Raw genomic sequence first — 18,866 nt, forward strand, 5'->3', positions numbered from 1 at the left:
GCAAGTCACTTAGGGGTCCTTTTACTAAGCCGTGGTAAAAAAAAGTGGCTTGCGGTAGTGTGAATGCGGGTTTTGGGTGTGCGCTGGGCCATTTTTTTTACCGTGGTTGGGAAAAAGGGCGCTTTTTTTAATGTGCCGGGAAATGGGTGTGTGTTGAAATTAAAACTAGCATGAGCCTATTTACGGCCTGAGCCCTTACCACCACCCATTGACTTAGTGGTAAGGGCTCGCGCGCTACCCGCGCTATAACCATGCATCACGCGCCAACTGCTGATTACTGCCAGGAAAGACCCCTGCGGTAGAAAAGAGAAAATTATTTTTTACCGTGGGATTCGGCATGCACCAAACTCAGAATTACCGGCGGGTGCATGCGTTAGCCTGGCGGTAGTGCTGATTTGGCGTGCGCTACCCGTGCCTTAGTAAGAGGGCACTTTAACTCTCTTTTGCCCCAGGTACAAAATAAGTACTTGTATACAGGGGCGTAGCTAGGTGGGGCCATGGGCCCCCACAGATTTAGCCCTGGCCCCCTCTACTTTCGACACCCCTGCTGCTTTCGACCTCCCCTCCCTCTGTCGCCGACGACAACCCTCCCCTGCCGCCGTCAGGTACCTTTGCTGGCGGGGGTCCCCAACCTCCAGCAGCCTTAGTCTTCTTCAGCGCCGGTCTCTGGCGCATTTGCTGATCTATGCTATGAGTCCTGACTGACGTCCTGCACGCACATCCTGCACGTTAAGGGGCTGGTGGTTGGGAGGCGGGGATAGTGCTCGGCAGACTTATACGGTCTGTGCCCTGAAGAGGACAGGTACAAATCAAGGTAGGGTATACACAAAAGGTAGCACATATGAGTTGATCTTGTTGGGCAGACTAGATGGACCGTGTAGGTCTTTTTCTGCCATCATCTACTATGTTACTATGTAAGTTGACTTGGGGAAACTCCACTGCTTATTTCTGGGATAAGCAGTATAAAATGTATTGAGCCTTTTTGGGATTTTGCCAAGTATTTGTGACCTGGATTGGTCACTGTTGGAAACAGGATGCTGGGCTTGATGGACCTTTGTTCTATCCTAGTGTGGCAATACTTATATACTTATGTTAATGTGGTAAAAGCAGTTAGCTTAGTGCGGTTTGAAAAAAAGTTTTGGATACTTTGCTAAAAGAAAGGTCCATAAGCCATTATTAAGGCGGGCTTGGGAAAATCTACTGCTTATTTCTAGGATATTTAAACACACATGAATACAAGTGTATTGCTTCTTCAGCTTATTGAGAGTGGAGTAGTCTCATATATAACACACGATAAAGATTATTTGATTTTTCACCCAATGACTGGGTGTATTATCTGTGTGTATTGTCTAATCATTGACTTAACCTCCACCACCCTTTGCTAATCTTATATATGAAAATATATTTCTGTTTATCAATATGCTATCATCTAATTTTATGCAGCACTTAGCTTGAACAAGTTGGTGCTCTTAAAACCCCGACAGGTCCCCGTTTCGTGGCTACTTTTTCAAGGGGGAGTCACCAGTTCTAAAACCAAAAACAAGATGCAGCATAAAGTTACTTACAAAATTGTTCTAAAAGGCATATTAGTTGTATAATTACTTGTATTCTAAATAAAAATGCTGGTGGCTTACCAAGTAACTGTCTCAAGTGCAACTGCAGCATTACTCTGTCTCTCTCAAAATGGCCACGGCATTTTTTTGTTAATGCTCAGCCGTGCCAGCTGATTATGAAGCTAACTTCAAAATAAAAGTCCTTAACAAAGACTTCTAACAAAATAAAAGGCTTGTGCCCTGTCTGAGACTAGTGTGGAAAACTACCACTGTTGATATTCATCTTGTATGTCTCAAGCAAACACTCCTTAGTTGACCATTTGTTTGTGGCAAAAGTTTTAACATATCAAAAGATTTTTCTATATATTAGGAAATAGAGAAAATTGAAAAACATTGAAAAAAATTATGTTAAACTTAGTGCCTATTGATAACTCTAGAACTGATATGGGTATGTTCAAAAACCAGTGTGCGTGTTTATTACGAACCATCCAACCAGAGGCAAGAACTGGATTGCTCACTTCTTATATCAAAAGGGGAATATTGTGTTAGAAAAAACAACTCCATTGTGTGTAAGTATTCAAACCCCTTGGTTCTATAGTATCCAATGTAAAGATCCAAAAGGTTTCACGCTGTAAAATTTTTCTGTTTAAATCACCTCCTCTAGTGGAGGGAATCACTTGTTCAATCACCATACATTTAAGATCTTCGATGGTATGATTTTGCAATGTCCAATGTTGTACCATAGGTGCTCCAAAATTTTGTGCAGTAATTCGTGAACGGTGTTCAATCAGTCTCTCATGTAATGACCTCATTGATTTCCCAATGTAGTATTTGTCACATGGACATTTGATGTAATAAATGATGCCCGTGGATCGGCATGTAGTTCTGCACTTTAATTTATAACTCATGCCGTTACAGACGAAATCTGTCCCTTCAATGGTTGTGGGGCATGTTTTACAACGAGGTTTCATGCATTTAAAGTGGCCAAAGTTGCCTGCGTTGTCAATGGGAACCATAGGTAAAACCGCTGGACTTAAAATTTCTTTCAGATTTTTGGAACGTGAAAATGCCGTCCTGATGTTGTAATTTGTGAACACTGGGTGTGCTTTAATAATGTCCCAATTTTGTAAGTAACTTTATGCTGCATCTTGTTTTTGGTTTTAGAACTGGTGACTCCCCCTTGAAAAAGTAGCCACGAAACGGGGACCTGTCGGGGTTTTAAGAGCACCAACTTGTTCAAGCTAAGTGCTGCATAAAATTAGATGATAGCATATTGATAAACAGAAATATATTTTCATATATAAGATTAGCAAAGGGTGGTGGAGGTTAAGTCAATGATTAGACAATACACACAGATAATACACCCAGTCATTGGGTGAAAAATCAAATAATCTTTATCGTGTGTTATATATGAGACTACTCCACTCTCAATAAGCTGAAGAAGCAATACACTTGTATTCATGTGTGTTTAAATATTTTGTTATATTTTGATGCTCGACAGAGCACAGGCACAATTGTTTATTTCTAGGATAAGCAGCACAAAGTGTGTTTTGCTGTTCTGGGATATTGCCAGGGACTTGTGACCTGGATTGAACACTGTTGGAAACAGGATACTGGGCTTGATGGACCTTTGGTCTGTCCCAGTAGGGTGGCACTTATGTTCTTACGTTTTATACAATACACCTACTTCCAAACAGGTGAAAATGCTTCACGTTAGGTGTATTTTTGCTACTGTTTTACAAATAGGTGCCATCTTGCCCTCTTGATCTAGGCTATGTTCTAAAATGATGCGCCATGTGCTTATTCTATCTAAAGCATGGAGAATGCAAGAAAACATGGAATAAAAGCAGAGAAATGGTCCCTACAGCATTGGGAGCTACTGGTTTGTTTAAAAATCATTTCCAAATGTATTTTGATAAATTAGCTTCACATATCACACTCTGTTAACTCTAGAAGGAAGGTCTCTGGGCCCTTTTACTAAGCCGTGTAGGTGCCTATGCAGGCCCAACGTACGTCAATTTTGAGTTACTGCCCGGCTGCCATGTGGCCTTTGCGGTGATTTCATTTTTGATGCGTGTCTGCTATGCACGCCAGAGAATATTTTTCTTTTCTGGCACACAGGCGGTAATTGGCATTTTCCGCTCGTAGACCATTACCGCCCGGTTACCGCATGAGATCTTACCAACAGGTCAATGGCTGGTGGTAAGGTCTCAGACCCAAAATGCACATGCAGCAATTTTCGTTTTGCCGCACGTTCATTTTTGGCAAAAATTTTAAAAAGGCATTTTTTTACAGGTGCGCTGAAAAATGGTTCTGCGCGCGCCCAAAACACGCGTCTACATTAGCACAGGTCATTTTCCAGCACGCCTTTGTAAAAGGGCCCCTCTTTTACACAACGCAAGTATTAAGAAGAGTAATAGCAGTATATTTCAGAGACTGAGATCATAGCCAAGGGTATCCTGGCTTATGCGTGAAATTGATTCCTGTCAGATTATATGTAAAAATTATCCTGTTTGGGGAGACACTACCCTAAGATTTTTGGATTAAAACTCTGGATTAATAGTCTAGTTTATGTTTGAAGGATTCATCTAGTGCTCTTCAGTTCTATGATTAGTTTTCTTTTGGGTAGGAAGCCTCATCCTCTCTCCCTTGTCCCAGGTATCACTGGGGCTGCTGGAATTCTTCCTGTGCAGTGTGATGATTAAGACAGGATATGACAACCATCATGGGAATGACTGTAGGATTCCTGTAGTCCATGGAGCAAGTTCAAGAGAGCCTCAGAAGAGGAGAAAAAGAAAAGTCAACCAGAGGGAAGGAGAGCAGAGAAAGAAGTCTGCGCGCGCGCACACACACACACACACACACACGATAATACTGAGAAATGTGTCACTCGCACACACACACACACACACGCACGCACACACACACGATAATACTGAGAAATGTGTCACTCGCACACACACACACGATATTACTGAGAAATGTGTCACTCGCACACACACACACACACACACACACTCGCACACACACACACACACACGATAATACTGTGTCACTCGCACACACACACACTCACACGATAATACTGAGAAATGTGTCACTCGCACACACACACACACACACACGATAATACTGAGAAATGTGTCACTCCCATAATTAGAATGACATTGTTTAGAGCCAAAGGTAACCCCAAAACTGAAATGTGATCCCCAATGTAATACCATTTGTTTATCATCGTTGTCATGGATTGGCACTGATTATTACTTCCATTCCTCAAACACCCTGGAGCTAGCTGCGTAATTAAACAGGGTATATCTTTAGGAAGGTGCAAAATAAACGCAGAGATTTTCCCACTTCAGTCTGACAGAATTACCTGAAGTCTCTCAGGAGAAATTGCAAGGAAGTCCTCAGAACTTCTGATATTTTATTTCAGGAGGGAGCTATGTCCAATGCAAGATAGGAGAGCACATCTTTCATAAACAAGGGCATTTTGATAAAAGAATTCTACTTATATATATTTTTTTCTTCTTCCTTTTTGCATTCCGAACAAGCTAGAAGAGTATTGGCTGATTTACTGGAGAAACAGAATATTAGTCTGAAGGTAAAGTCAAGCCCTAAAAGTTCAGATTTAGCTCTCTTAAACTGAGAGCAGTCAGCTCTGGACCTGCATGAGTATTGTAAGATCTTCCTTCATTAAGACGCTGCTCACATATTTTCCTAGTGACTTCAGCCTCCCCATGAATGAATCTGTACAACTTTTATTTTGTTCAAACAGTGTTCAGTAGATCATTCCCAGCTCCTAAATAAAACACCCAACTCATTTTTGCATATCTTTTATATAATATTTGTATTTTTCAGATATGGTGTGAAAAGAAGCTGAAGTCTTTTGCTTCTGGACATCCTTTCCTGCTAACCTTTTTTCCTTTTAAAGGAGGAAGTTTGTAGATGTTTTGTCCATTAACACTCACCTAATAAAGCATCGCTCACTTCCGCGTTAATCGCTCTGTTGTCCCTGGTCTTGTTCCCGCTGAAAGGGCAAATGGCTTCCGTACCGTTGGGAGTCATGCTGCTATAATTTGGGAATTATCCCAACTGACTAAGGAAGACAAGGGCAAAGCCATTTCAATGGCCGTGTCATGTGATGAAATTGGTCAGCATCAGTTACCCTGGCAACATTTTGGTGCTTCTCTGCTCATTTTCTTTTCGTTAATGTTAGCAAACATTTTTTCTGCAAAAGCAAAAAGTTGCATTACTCATCATGCCGTGCATACAGCACTAGAAGTTCATGCAAAACATTGCTCTCCTAAAGCACATGTAAATGATCTGTTTAAAGAGCTTAAAGTAGGGATGTGTTCAGTTTGTAAAGGCTTTTCATTCTAATTGAATCAAACAACTGTGTTGAGAAATGATACCCTGGGGTGAATAATGTTTAAACTGAGTGCTATACATCCTTGGAAAGAGAAATTAAGTGAAGTTCCGTAGAAATAGAGAGTACCTGAGCCCCAGACTTAGAGCAAGATGCACTAAAGATGTCGGTAATTCCCGTTCCCTACGGATTCCATAGCGAATCGGTAGGGAACGGGAATGCATCAACGATAGGGAATGCAAATGAGCTACTCGTTGTAGCTCACTTGCATTCTCTATTCTTTCGGTACCTGAGTCGGAGAATCGGGACGTCCCTTTTGATTAGGCTCCTCTTCCTGGTCTCTTCAACCAATCAAAGCGGGTTTAGCTGGCTGTTGTCAGCGAAACGCGCTCTGATTGGCTGAAGAGACCAGGAAGAGGAGCCTAATCTAAAGGGACGTCCCGATTCTCCGGCAACCAGGAAAATAGAAAAATTTTGCTGTGGAGGGGTAAGTGCCGCGGCGAAGACAAAATAGAAGGGGGAAAAAAAACACGAGCGCCGGCAGAGCAAAAAACTGCGAAAAAAAGACGTCTCTCACAAGCGCAGGGAGAGTACGTCCTTAAAGGACGCCCCTCACATGCGCTCCCTGCTTATTTTTTTTACCCTTTTTGGGGTGCCCTTTTCCTTTCCGATTCCCTCACAGGAGCCCTAACGAGGGTTCCTACGGTAAGGGAATCGGAAAAACGGTAGTGCATCTCATTATAATGGGCTACAATGGTAGTGCAGCTCATTATAACAGCTTTTGAATAATTTGCATTCCGTTTTCGTTGCCTGCTACCGTGGCAGGGAAAATGCCCTTAGTGCAGGCCCCGGGTAAACTACTTGCATTTTAAACTGGCTGGAACCAGTTTAAAACGCAAGTTGTGGGCTCATTAGGTTTTGTGCATCTGGCCTTAACTGAGGGCCAGATGCACTAAACTTAACGAGCCATTAACGAGCAAGTAGTAAACTGTGGCTTCGTCAACGGAAGGAAGAGGAGGGAGGCAGGCTGCGTGCCTCCTCCAACTAAAGGTAGGGGGGCTGGGAGGGGGGTTGTCCTTACTACTACTACTACTACTTATCCTCACGCTGGACCACCAGGGATCAGTCGGACAATGCTGGACCACCAGGGATCGGTCGGACAACGCTGGGGGGGGGGGGAGTTGGGGTGGGCTAGAGGTCCACCGGACCTCCAGCCCTCCCCGGTCGCTCGCTGGGTGGGAGAGGGTTTGGCCGGTGGCCACTTGACATTTTCTGGGGGTTTGAGGGGCTGGAGACCCACCGGATTTCCAGGCCGCCCTAAACCTGAGGGGGTGCGATCGTCAGGGGTCCGGAGGTCCGTCGGACCTCCAGCCCCCGCTGCTCGGGGCAGGGGTAGACAGGGCCTGGTGGTCCCATGGACCTCCAGCCCTGTTGATCATGAGGGTTTGACAGGTTTGGGCTTTTGACAGCCCCGACCTGTCAAACAAGTGCGGGAAGATTGTGCTGAGCGCATGCTCGGCACAATTCACCTGCACTTCTACCCCATGATCAGAGATAATTGCGCTGCTTAAATTTGCATGCATTATCTCTGATCATCAGTGCGGCAAAGCCCCGCGCTGTTCCAGCGCTATTTTTAGAGCGCTGTATGGAACAGCGTGGGGCTTTTGATCATGAGGGTGCAAATGCTTCTCTGAGCCATTTTCTGATCACGGTAGCAGCTAATGAAAATGGAATGCAGATGAGCAAATAGTATTATAATGTGTTGAAACCGTATTGTAATGAGATGCACTACCGTTTTCTGATTGCCTAACCATGGAAAATCTAATGGGAGGTCTGTACCTCTTGTTGGGGCTGTGCGGGATTTCAAAACTTTTGAGTAACAAAATGATTGGTTGTGAGGAGAGATGCCACCAGGTTTTGATTAATGCCATTTGACTAGATTGGAACATTGATGGTTAATTTTGGATTTTCATATGGTTTATATAGCCTGGCAAGGTTACATATTTAAGTCTGCTGATTGACAGGACCCCTGACGAAGGCCTGCGGCTGAAACATGGCACTGTGTCGGGCATAGATTATCTGTATTCCTTGCATGTTGGATCCGAAAAATAAACAACATTTTTGCCACTGCTTGCCTTGGGACTTGTTTTTGGGGAAACTCAATGAAATCTCTATAAACCTGGAGGATGTAATGGGGCAATTTGACAAACTGAGGAGTAGCAAATCTCCTGGACCAGATGGTATTCATCCCAGAGTACTGATAGAATTGAAAAATGAACTTTCAGAATTATTGTTGGTAATATATAATTTATCTTTAAAATTGAGCATGGTACCGGAAGATTGGAGGATGGCCAATGTAACGCCGATTTTTAGAAAAGGTTCCAGAGGATACCCAGGAAATTATAGACCGGTGAGCCTGAAGTCGGTCCCAGACAAAATGGTAGAGACTATTATAAAGAACAAAATTACAGAGCATATTCAAAAGCATGGATTAATTAGACAAAGCCAACATGGATTTAGTGAAAGGAAATCTTGCCTTATCAATCTATTACATTTCTTTGAAGGGGTGAACGAACATGTGGATAAAGGTGAGCCAGTTGATATTGTGTATCTGGATTTTCAAAAGGCATTTGACAAAGAACCTCATGAAAGACTCCAGAGGAAATTGGAGAATCATGGGATAGGAGGTAGTGTTCTATTGTGGGTTAAAAACTGGTTAAAAGATAGAAAACAGAGAGTAGGGTTAAATGGAGAAGGGTAGATAGTGGGGTTCCCCAGAGGTCTGTGCTGGAACCACTGCTTTTTAACATATTTATAAATGATCTAGAGATGGGAGCAACTAGTGAGGTAATTAAATTTGCTGATGACACAAAGTTATTCAAAGTCATTAATTCGCAAGAGGATTGTGAAAAATTACAAGAGCATCTTACGAGACTAGGCGACTAGGCGTCTAAATGGCAGATGACGTTTAATGTGAGCAAGTGCAAAGTGATGCATGTGGGAACGAGGAACCCAAATTATAGCTACGTAATGTAAGGTTCCACGTTAGGAGTCACTCACCAAGAAAGGGATCTAGGTGTCGTTGTTGATGATTAGTTGAAACCTTCTGCTCAGTGTGCTGCAGCGGCTAAGAAAGCAAATAGAATGTTAGGCATTATTAGGAAAGGAATGGAAAACAAAAATGAGGATGTTGTAATGCCCTTGTATCGGTCTGTGGTGCGACCGCACCTTGAATATTGTGTTTAATTCAGGTCACCGCGTCTCAAAAAAGGTATAGTTGAATTAGAAAAGGTACAGAGAAGGGCAACGAAAATGATAAAGGGGATGGGACGACTTCCCTATGAGGAAAGGCTAAAGCGACTAGGGCTCTTCAGCTTGGAGAAAAGACGGCTGATGGGAGATATGATAGAGGTCTTTAAAATAATGAGTGGAGTGGAATGGGTAGACGTGAATAGTTTGTTTATTGTTTCCAAAAATACTAGGACTAGGGGGCATGCGATGAAGCTACAAAGTAGTAAATTTAAAACTAATCGGAGAATATTTTTCTTCACTCAACGTGTAATTAAACCTTGGAGTTAGTTACCAGAGAATTTAGTAAACGCAGTTAGCTTAGCGGGGTTTAAAAAAAGTTTGGCCAGTTTCCTAAAGGAAAGTCCGTAGACCATTATTAAAATGACTTATGGAAAATCTACTGCTTATTTGTGGGATAAGAGCCATTGCCAGATATTTGTGACCTGGATTGGCCACTGTTGGAAACAGGATGCTGGACTTGATGGGCCTTTGGTCTTTCTCAGTGTGGCAATACTTATGTACTTAAGCTAAATTCAGGCTCCCCATTGCCAGTACACCAGTAACAAATTGAGAAACATCTTGTGGTAATTGGAAAAGATACTCCCCGTCCTTTATCTATTGGGTTGGACTCCGGTGCTTCCCCAAGTTCAGGGGAAAGGTTTACCTTTGAACCACCTATTCTTTCCATTCTTTCCCCTCGAGGGGGTTTACCCAGAGAAGGTTTTGTCACCCTTGAAGTAGGTTTAGCCTGTTATTGTCCATCTGCATCTGTTCCATCACCCTTTGATCAGTTGAAACCTGTGTTGTTTCCAGAAGTTCTTACAAGTGAAGTAGAGACTTCTCAAATGTCTTTTTTGGACATTTGGACTGTGGTAAAACAGACTGAGGCTCTACTACAGGGTTCAGTACAGCAGCTCCGTCAATTTTCTCAACAGGTGTTTCCTAAGTTGGAAGCGCTTGAAGTAAAATCTCAATGAATGAATGAACGATTCTATTAAAAAATAGGAATCTGAAGCTGTCACCATACAACAGGTTGGAACATTGGGGATTAAGGACTCTGCATAGACAGACTGAATGGCTAGAAAACCAAGTTAAGTCTCCAGATTCCTTAATTTTAACCAAGTTAAGGCTCCAATCTTGAGATTCTTTAATTTTACCGTTTGCTCGTTGCTATCAGCTGAGATTTTATTCAGAAAATATTTCAAAGAAGTCTTAATATTATTGAATGCAGATACTATTGTGGTAACAAAATGTTATTATGTTTCTCAAAAGATTTTGAAAGCAAGCCAGATATTCTGTGAAAAGGAATGAGGTGTTAGATTTAACTACTTTTTTAGAAACGACTCAGGATAATTTCACTGAGCGCTCTACATTACTGGGTTTTTTTTTACATCAGGAGAAATCTTTGATATTGAAAACTTATTTTAAAAAGAAAGATTATTTATTTTGTGGAGGTAAACTTCAAATATTTCCTGATGTATCTAGAACCACTCAATTTAGACGAATATAGTTTCTTCAACTAAACTCTAGAGTTCTAGCTCTACAGCTTCATTTTTCCTAAAATTTCCCTCCAAGTGTATAATTACCTTTCCAGATGTGAATTATGCTTTCTTTGAACCAGACCAGCTAGAAAAGCTACTGATAGATAGGGAAGCTAAATAATGTAAATCAGGTCAGATTTGAGATCAAACTACCATTGCATCGTTTAAATTAGCATTAGAAACTCACCTTTTCAAAATTGCATTTGCCCTTTCATCATAAAATTTCCCATCTACCCTGCAATAGTGACTTTCTATCTTTTTCATCTCTGTCTCCCCTCTTTCCCCCTCCTCACTCCGTGGTGTGCCCTCTTTCCCATGTCTCTTCTTCTTTCTTTCTCTTTCATTTCTTTTTTTATTTTTACGGTACTGGATCTGATCCTTGACTGGTTTTAATACCCCTGTAAAAGACGTTGGTGAGGCCCCACCTGGAGTATTGTGTTCAGTTTTGGAGGCCGTATCTTGTGAAGGATGTTAAAAAAATGGAAGCGGTGCAAAGAAAAGCTACAAGAATGGTATGGGATTTGCGTTCCAAGACGTATGAAGAAAGACTTGCTGACCTGAACATGTGTACCCTGGAGGAAAGGAGAAACAGGGGTGATATGATACCGACGTTCAAATATTTGAAAGGTATTAATCCGCAAACGAACCTTTTCCGGAGAGGGGAAGGCGTTAGAACTAGAGGACATGAAATGAGATTGAAGGGGGGCAGATGCAAGAAAAATGTCAGGAAGTATTTTTTCACGGAGAGAGTGGTGGATGCTTGGAATGCCCTCCCGTGGGAGGTGGTGCAGAGGAAAACGGTAACGGAATTCAAACATGCGTGGGATAAACATGAAGGAATCCTGTTCAGAAGGAAGGGATCCCCAGAAGCTTAGCCGGTGGTAGGAGGCAGGGCTGGTGGTTGGGAGGTGGGGATAGTGCTGGGCAGACTTATACGGTCTGTGCCAGAGCCGGTGGTGGGAGGTGGGGATAGTGCTGGGCAGACTTATCCAGTCTGTGCCAGAGCCAGTGGTGGGAGGCGGGGCTGGTGGTTGGGAGGTGGGGGTAGTGCTGGGCAGACTTATACGGTCTGTGCCCTGAAAAAGACAGGTACAAATCAAGGTAAGGTATATACAAAAAATGGCACATGTGAGTTTATCTTGTTGGGCAGACTGGGTGGACCGTGCAGGTCTTTTTCTGCCATCATCTACATCAGGAGAAATCTTTGATATTGAAAACTTATTTTAAAAAGAAAGATTATTTATTTTGTGGAGGTAAACTTCAAATATTTCCTGATGTATCTAGAACCACTCAATTTAGACGAATATAGTTTCTTCAACTAAACTCTAGAGTTCTAGCTCTACAGCTTCATTTTTCCTAAAATTTCCCTCCAAGTGTATAATTACCTTTCCAGATGTGAATTATGCTTTCTTTGAACCAGACCAGCTAGAAAAGCTACTGATAGATAGGGAAGCTAAATAATGTAAATCAGGTCAGATTTGAGATCAAACTACCATTGCATCGTTTAAATTAGCATTAGAAACTCACCTTTTCAAAATTGCATTTGCCCTTTCATCATAAAATTTCCCATCTACCCTGCAATAGTGACTTTCTATCTTTTTCATCTCTGTCTCCCCTCTTTCCCCCTCCTCACTCCGTGGTGTGCCCTCTTTCCCATGTCTCTTCTTCTTTCTTTCTCTTTCATTTCTTTTTTTATTTTTACGGTACTGGATCTGATCCTTGACTGGTTTTAATACCCCTGTAAAAGACGTTGGTGAGGCCCCACCTGGAGTATTGTGTTCAGTTTTGGAGGCCGTATCTTGTGAAGGATGTTAAAAAAATGGAAGCGGTGCAAAGAAAAGCTACAAGAATGGTATGGGATTTGCGTTCCAAGACGTATGAAGAAAGACTTGCTGACCTGAACATGTGTACCCTGGAGGAAAGGAGAAACAGGGGTGATATGATACCGACGTTCAAATATTTGAAAGGTATTAATCCGCAAACGAACCTTTTCCGGAGAGGGGAAGGCGTTAGAACTAGAGGACATGAAATGAGATTGAAGGGGGGCAGATGCAAGAAAAATGTCAGGAAGTATTTTTTCACGGAGAGAGTGGTGGATGCTTGGAATGCCCTCCCGTGGGAGGTGGTGCAGAGGAAAACGGTAACGGAATTCAAACATGCGTGGGATAAACATGAAGGAATCCTGTTCAGAAGGAAGGGATCCCCAGAAGCTTAGCCGGTGGTAGGAGGCAGGGCTGGTGGTTGGGAGGTGGGGATAGTGCTGGGCAGACTTATACGGTCTGTGCCAGAGCCGGTGGTGGGAGGTGGGGATAGTGCTGGGCAGACTTATCCAGTCTGTGCCAGAGCCAGTGGTGGGAGGCGGGGCTGGTGGTTGGGAGGTGGGGGTAGTGCTGGGCAGACTTATACGGTCTGTGCCCTGAAAAAGACAGGTACAAATCAAGGTAAGGTATATACAAAAAATGGCACATGTGAGTTTATCTTGTTGGGCAGACTGGGTGGACCGTGCAGGTCTTTTTCTGCCATCATCTACTATGTTATACTATGCTATGGTACATCTTCAGTGTCCATCCACACCTACTGTGCTTGTGGAGCAATGTAGAAAGCGTTGTACAATAGCCAGTCTGTGCCCGGCTTCAATAGGTATTTCCACACTGCTGTAAAGTCCCAATGTGTGAAGAGAGAGTTTCTTTTTTTTTTGTATTATGCAAATATAACACAGAAGAAAACCCACATTATTGCTTTTCAGAGCTTCACAGAGTGATGCAACAAGTCAAAGCGAAACTTTTCTCCTTCTGCTTTTGCATTCTTGAAAAATCTTTATGGAAATGTGTGACAGAGTGGGTGTTAATCACGAAGCCCGTAGGTTGAAAGATGTGATTTGGATTTTAATCTGGCTTTTACCCACGGTTTAACTCAACATAAAGCTTGACAGGTTGCTCTCTGGAGCACTTTGTGTACTAAAGAAACCAGTTCCTGCAAAACATGCTTTAGATTTAAGACAGAGTACGAAATTACTTTCAAAATGCAATTTTTTTGACTAGAACAACAACTTAAAAACAAAAGATAAAAGCCCAGAGAAACGTACATGCTAGCATCTGCAAGAGGGGTTTGTGTGTGAATGTGTGTGTGTGCACACCAGTGGCGTAGCTACTATGGGGCCATGGGGGCCTGGCTCCCCGTAGATTAGGCCCTGGACCCCCCGCCGTGACCTTCTTGACCCCATTTCCCGCCGCCAACCCTCCCCCGCCGCTGTCACGTACCTTTGCTGGCGGGGGACCCCAACCCCCGCCAGCCGAAGTTCTCTCCTCGGCCGCGTGGCGTTGCTTGCTGAATGATCTGATCACGTTTCTGTGCGTGCAGGACATCAGATGCACGCACAGAAACGTGATCAGATCATTCAGCAAGCAACGCAGCTTGGCCAAGGAGAGAACTTCGGCTGGTGGGGGTTGGGGTCCTCCGCCAGCAAAGGTACGCGGTGGGAGAGGGTTGGCGGCGGGAAGCAGGGGGTTGAGAGGGTTGTGGCGGTGGCGGCGGGGGGTGAAAGTTGGTGGCGGGCGGGGGGAGGGGGGAGGTTGGTGGTGCCAGGGGGGGCTAAAATGTGCCCCCTCACCTCGGGCTCTGGACCCCCTTCCCGTCGAAGTCTGGCTACACCCCTGGTGCACGCATGTGGATGAGAGGATCAGTGGGGTGTGTGTGTGTGTGTGTGAATGTGCATGTGTGTGTGTAGATGAGAGGATCAGTGGGGTGCTCCTGCAGACCTACACCTCTACCCCACACCAGTGGCATAGCTACGTGGGGCCTGAGGGGGCCTGCCCCCCGTAGATTTGGCCCTGGACCCCCTGCCGCGACCCTCTTGACCCCATTTCCCGCCGCCAACCCTCCCCCGCCGCTGTCGCGTACCTTTGCTGGCGGGGGACCCCAACCCCCACCAGCCGAAGTTCTCTCCTCGGCTGCGCGGCGTTGCTTGCTGAATGATCTGATCAAGTTTCTGTGCGTGCATCTGACGTCCTGCTTCTATGATCTGGAAAGTTTTCTTTTTCTTGCTTTCTATGTGAAATCTGGCATTGGCAGCTATTACTCTTAAGAGGGGTATCAAGGTTGTGACCTATACACTGCATCATGTGTGTGGGGGTGTCTGTTGTTGTGGGGGGGGGGGGTCTGGGAGAGGGGATCAGATCATATAGGAGGGGGTCGGGAGGGAGGGGAGATCTTTGTATGCCATCAGCTACTACCCAGAAGCTACGTGTGTGCCGACCGATACTCATTGCCGGTATCTGCATAGCTAAGCAATTAAAGTTAGGACAGTCTTTTACATAGTCCTATTTGGTCACTTAGCTATGTGGGCACCGGCACTGAGTATTGCTGGCACCTGCAGAATTTTGGCTCCTCCCTGACTCCGTCCCCGTAACGCCTCTCTCTTGCCTGGATTTGATATGGCTATTTAAGTGCTGCTGAATATGGCAGGTGGCTCCCTGAGTATGGTGGGGATAGTGCTGGGCAGACTTATACGATCTGTGCCAGAGCCGGTGGTGGGAGGCGGGGATAGTGCTGGGCAGACTTATACGATCTGTGCCAGAGCCGGTGGTGGGAGGCGGGGATAGTGCTGGGCAGACTTATACGGTCTGTGCCAGAGCCGGTGGTGGGAGGCAGGACTGGTGGTTGGGAGGTGGGGATAGTGCTGGGCAGACTTATACGGTCTGTGCCAGAGCCAGTGGTGGGAGGCGGGGCTGGTGGTTGGGAGGCGGGGATAGTGCTGGGCAGACTTATACGGTCTGTGCCGGAGCCGGTGGTGGGAGGCGGGGCTGGTGGTTGGGAGGCAGGGATAGTGCTGGGCAGACTTATACGATCTGTGCCAGAGCCAGTGGTGGGAGGCGGGGATAGTGCTGGGCAGACTTATACGGTCTGTGCCAGAGCCGGTGGTGGGAGGCGGGGCTGGTGGTTGGGAGGCGGGGATAGTGCTGGGCAGACTTATACGGACTGTGCCAGAACCGGTGGTGGGAGGCGGGGCTGGTGGTTGGGAGGCGGGGATAGTGCTGGGCAGACTTATATGGTCTGTGCCCTGAAAAGGACAGGTACAAATCAAGGTAAGATATACACAAAAAGTAGCACATATGACTTTATCTTGTTGGGCAGACTGGATGGACCGTGCAGGTCTTTTTCTGCCTTCATCTACTATGTTACTATGATTTAAGGGGACAGAAGCCTCTCCTGCCCGTTTAAATCGCATTGAACATTGGGTCCTTGGTTTTTACTCTTGACCAGGCCACTAAATATGCTGATCAAAGGCCCATCAAGCCCAGTAAACAGTGGCCAAACCAGGTCACAAGTACCTAGCAGGATCTCAAGAGTAGCAAGATTCCATGCTACTGACCCCCAGGGATAAGTAGCTTTTTTCCCCAGGTCTGCCTTGGTAATGGTTTATGAACTTTTTCCCCCAGGAATTTGTCCAAACCTTTTTTGAATGCGTTACACCAACTGCGTTTTCCACATCCTCTGGCAACAGGTTCAAGAGCTTACCTATGCATTTTCTCTGATTGGTTTAAATGTACTACTTAGTAACTTTATGGCAGGTCCCCTAATCTTTACACTCTTTGAAAGAGTAAACTTATCAAGTCATGTTTACCTGTTCCATTCCACTCAGGATTATATAGACCTCTGACATATCTCTCCTCTGACATCTCTTCTCCAAACTGATGTTGCAGATTTCTGGACTTGGTAGAAATGAGATATTATCGGTGACACCTTTAGAGAATCTGGTAAAGTAGTCAGGAAAGCAAAGATGCAAATGGATTTATTTATTTTTTCTTATATACCACATTATCCAAAAATTAGTTTCAGTTCAATGCGGCTTACAGTTACATACAGGATTACATTCAAAAAGATTCTATGTAGCTTACATTTAACGATACGATTTCATTCACCTTATTGGCTATTAGTAATTGTAAACTAATTAATAATAGCCAATAAGGTACAATGAGGCGACAAGACATATTTTAGAAATGTAGTGTGAGGAGGAAGGGCAAAAGTGGAATTGTGAAGCAATACGTAGAAGAGGATAAGGATAAAGTGTTAATATTTATTTTCTATGTTACAAAAGTATGGACATGCTGGGACAGTCTGAAGGTCCATTAAGTCCAGCATCCTGTTTCCAACAGTGGCCAATCCAGGACACAAGTACCTGGCAAGATCCCAAAACAGTACAATACATTTTATGCTGCTTAGTCTAGAAATACACAACGTTTAAAAGACAAAGCAATTTATTACAACAGAGATATATTAATTATTGAAGGCGTCTCATACTGTCACAAAGACATTTTTATGTCATACTTCTTTCAAGCTTGTATGCTTGTGACTTTGCATAATCATAGACCACCTCCAGCCAACCAGTAGTTCACACTATCTGCCTATAATGAAAACATCAGTGTCCATATACCCGTGCACTTGCTCAAATAAATGTTTTTTTTTTTTTTAAATTTTGTGCGCTACTGTTCAAAAATACAAGCACTGTTGGAATAAATTTAATTATAGTACAAAAAAATCGACTTATCTTAATGTCTCTGGTAGTTGCAAGCCATGTTTTAATTAGCTAACAACGATACCGGAGACTCTATTAAAGTCTGATGTGCTGAACTCTGGAAATGTGATAAGCCTAAGAAGATTAAAACATGGCTTGCAACTACCAGAGACATTAAGATAAGTTGATTTTTTTGTACTATAATTAAATTTATTCCAACAGTGCTTGTATTTTTGAACAGTAGCGCACAAAATTAAAAAAAAAAAAAACATTTATTTGAGCAAGTGCACGGGTATATGGACACTGATGTTTTCATTATAGGCAGATAGTGTGAACTACTGGTTGGCTGGAGGTGGTCTATGATTATGCAAAGTCACAAGCATACAAGCTTGAAAGAAGTATGACATAAAAATGTCTTTGTGACAGTATGAGACGCCTTCAATAATTAATATATCTCTGTTGTAATAAATTGCTTTGTCTTTTAAATATATTAGACAAAGCGGAGTCATTCCCGATTTATTTTTTGTATTCTAGAAATAAGCAGTGGATTTTCCCCAAGTCCATTTTAATAATGGTCTATGGACTTTTCCTTTAGGAAGCCATCCAAACCTTTGTTAAACCCCACTAAGCTAACCGCTTTTACTACATTCTCTGGCAACGAATTCCAGCGTTTAATTACACGTTGAGTGAAGAAATATTTTCACCGATTCGTTTTATTTATGAATCATTTGATTAAGTTTTCAAATTTTACAAGCTCAATACTTGCAACAGGACTCGCATTGAGGAACGCTGTTATTAAAGCCCTTGAGTTGTTATACTTGAGGTTGGGAAGTAAAGTTTGTCTCCCTTGACCAAGACACAAAGCCCAGCACGATAAAGAACTGATATGTGAATAGACTGAGAACATTTATATCCCAAACATGGAGGATTGATACCGCTTTGTTTTGACAAAGTGTTGGCTTTTCACTGTTCTGGGTACACGTGATACAACGGGTTGTTAAGAGAGGAAAAGCGCAACTTTACAAAGAACTGAATGGATGAAAAGATGGCAGCTTTCCAATGAGAATATAACATTTAGACATGTGTTTACCCAAGGATATTCTGTATAGTGAGTCATAAATGTGTATATTATTGGTGAATGAATGCTGGTGTGTGCGTGTGTAGGGAAAAGGTGAGAGATGTTTAAGTATTTTAGTGTTTGTTATGTTTGTATGCTGATATATGTTTTGTATTAATAAATTAATCACATTAAACACATCAGAGTTTAAAAAAGGTTTAGCAAGTTCCTGGATTGAAAGTCCATAATCTGCTATTGAGATAGAAACGGGGGAAGCCACTGCTTACCCTGGGATTGGTAGCACGGAATCTTGTTACTCTTTGAGATTCTGAAATGTTGCTACTATTTGGGATTCTGCCAGGTACTTGTGACCTGGATTGGCCACTGTTGGAAGTAGGATACTGGGCTAGATGGACCATTGGTCTGATCAAGTATGGCTATTTTTATGTTCTTTCCCAAACAACCTCTGTTACTTTTCTAAACTAGTTGCTCCTTATGGTACAGTGGCTTAGCCAGCAAATGACAAAAACTGTCTTTGAGCTGA

Source organism: Microcaecilia unicolor, chromosome 5, assembly GCF_901765095.1.
Source record: "Microcaecilia unicolor chromosome 5, aMicUni1.1, whole genome shotgun sequence".
Classification (NCBI taxonomy): domain Eukaryota; kingdom Metazoa; phylum Chordata; class Amphibia; order Gymnophiona; family Siphonopidae; genus Microcaecilia; species Microcaecilia unicolor.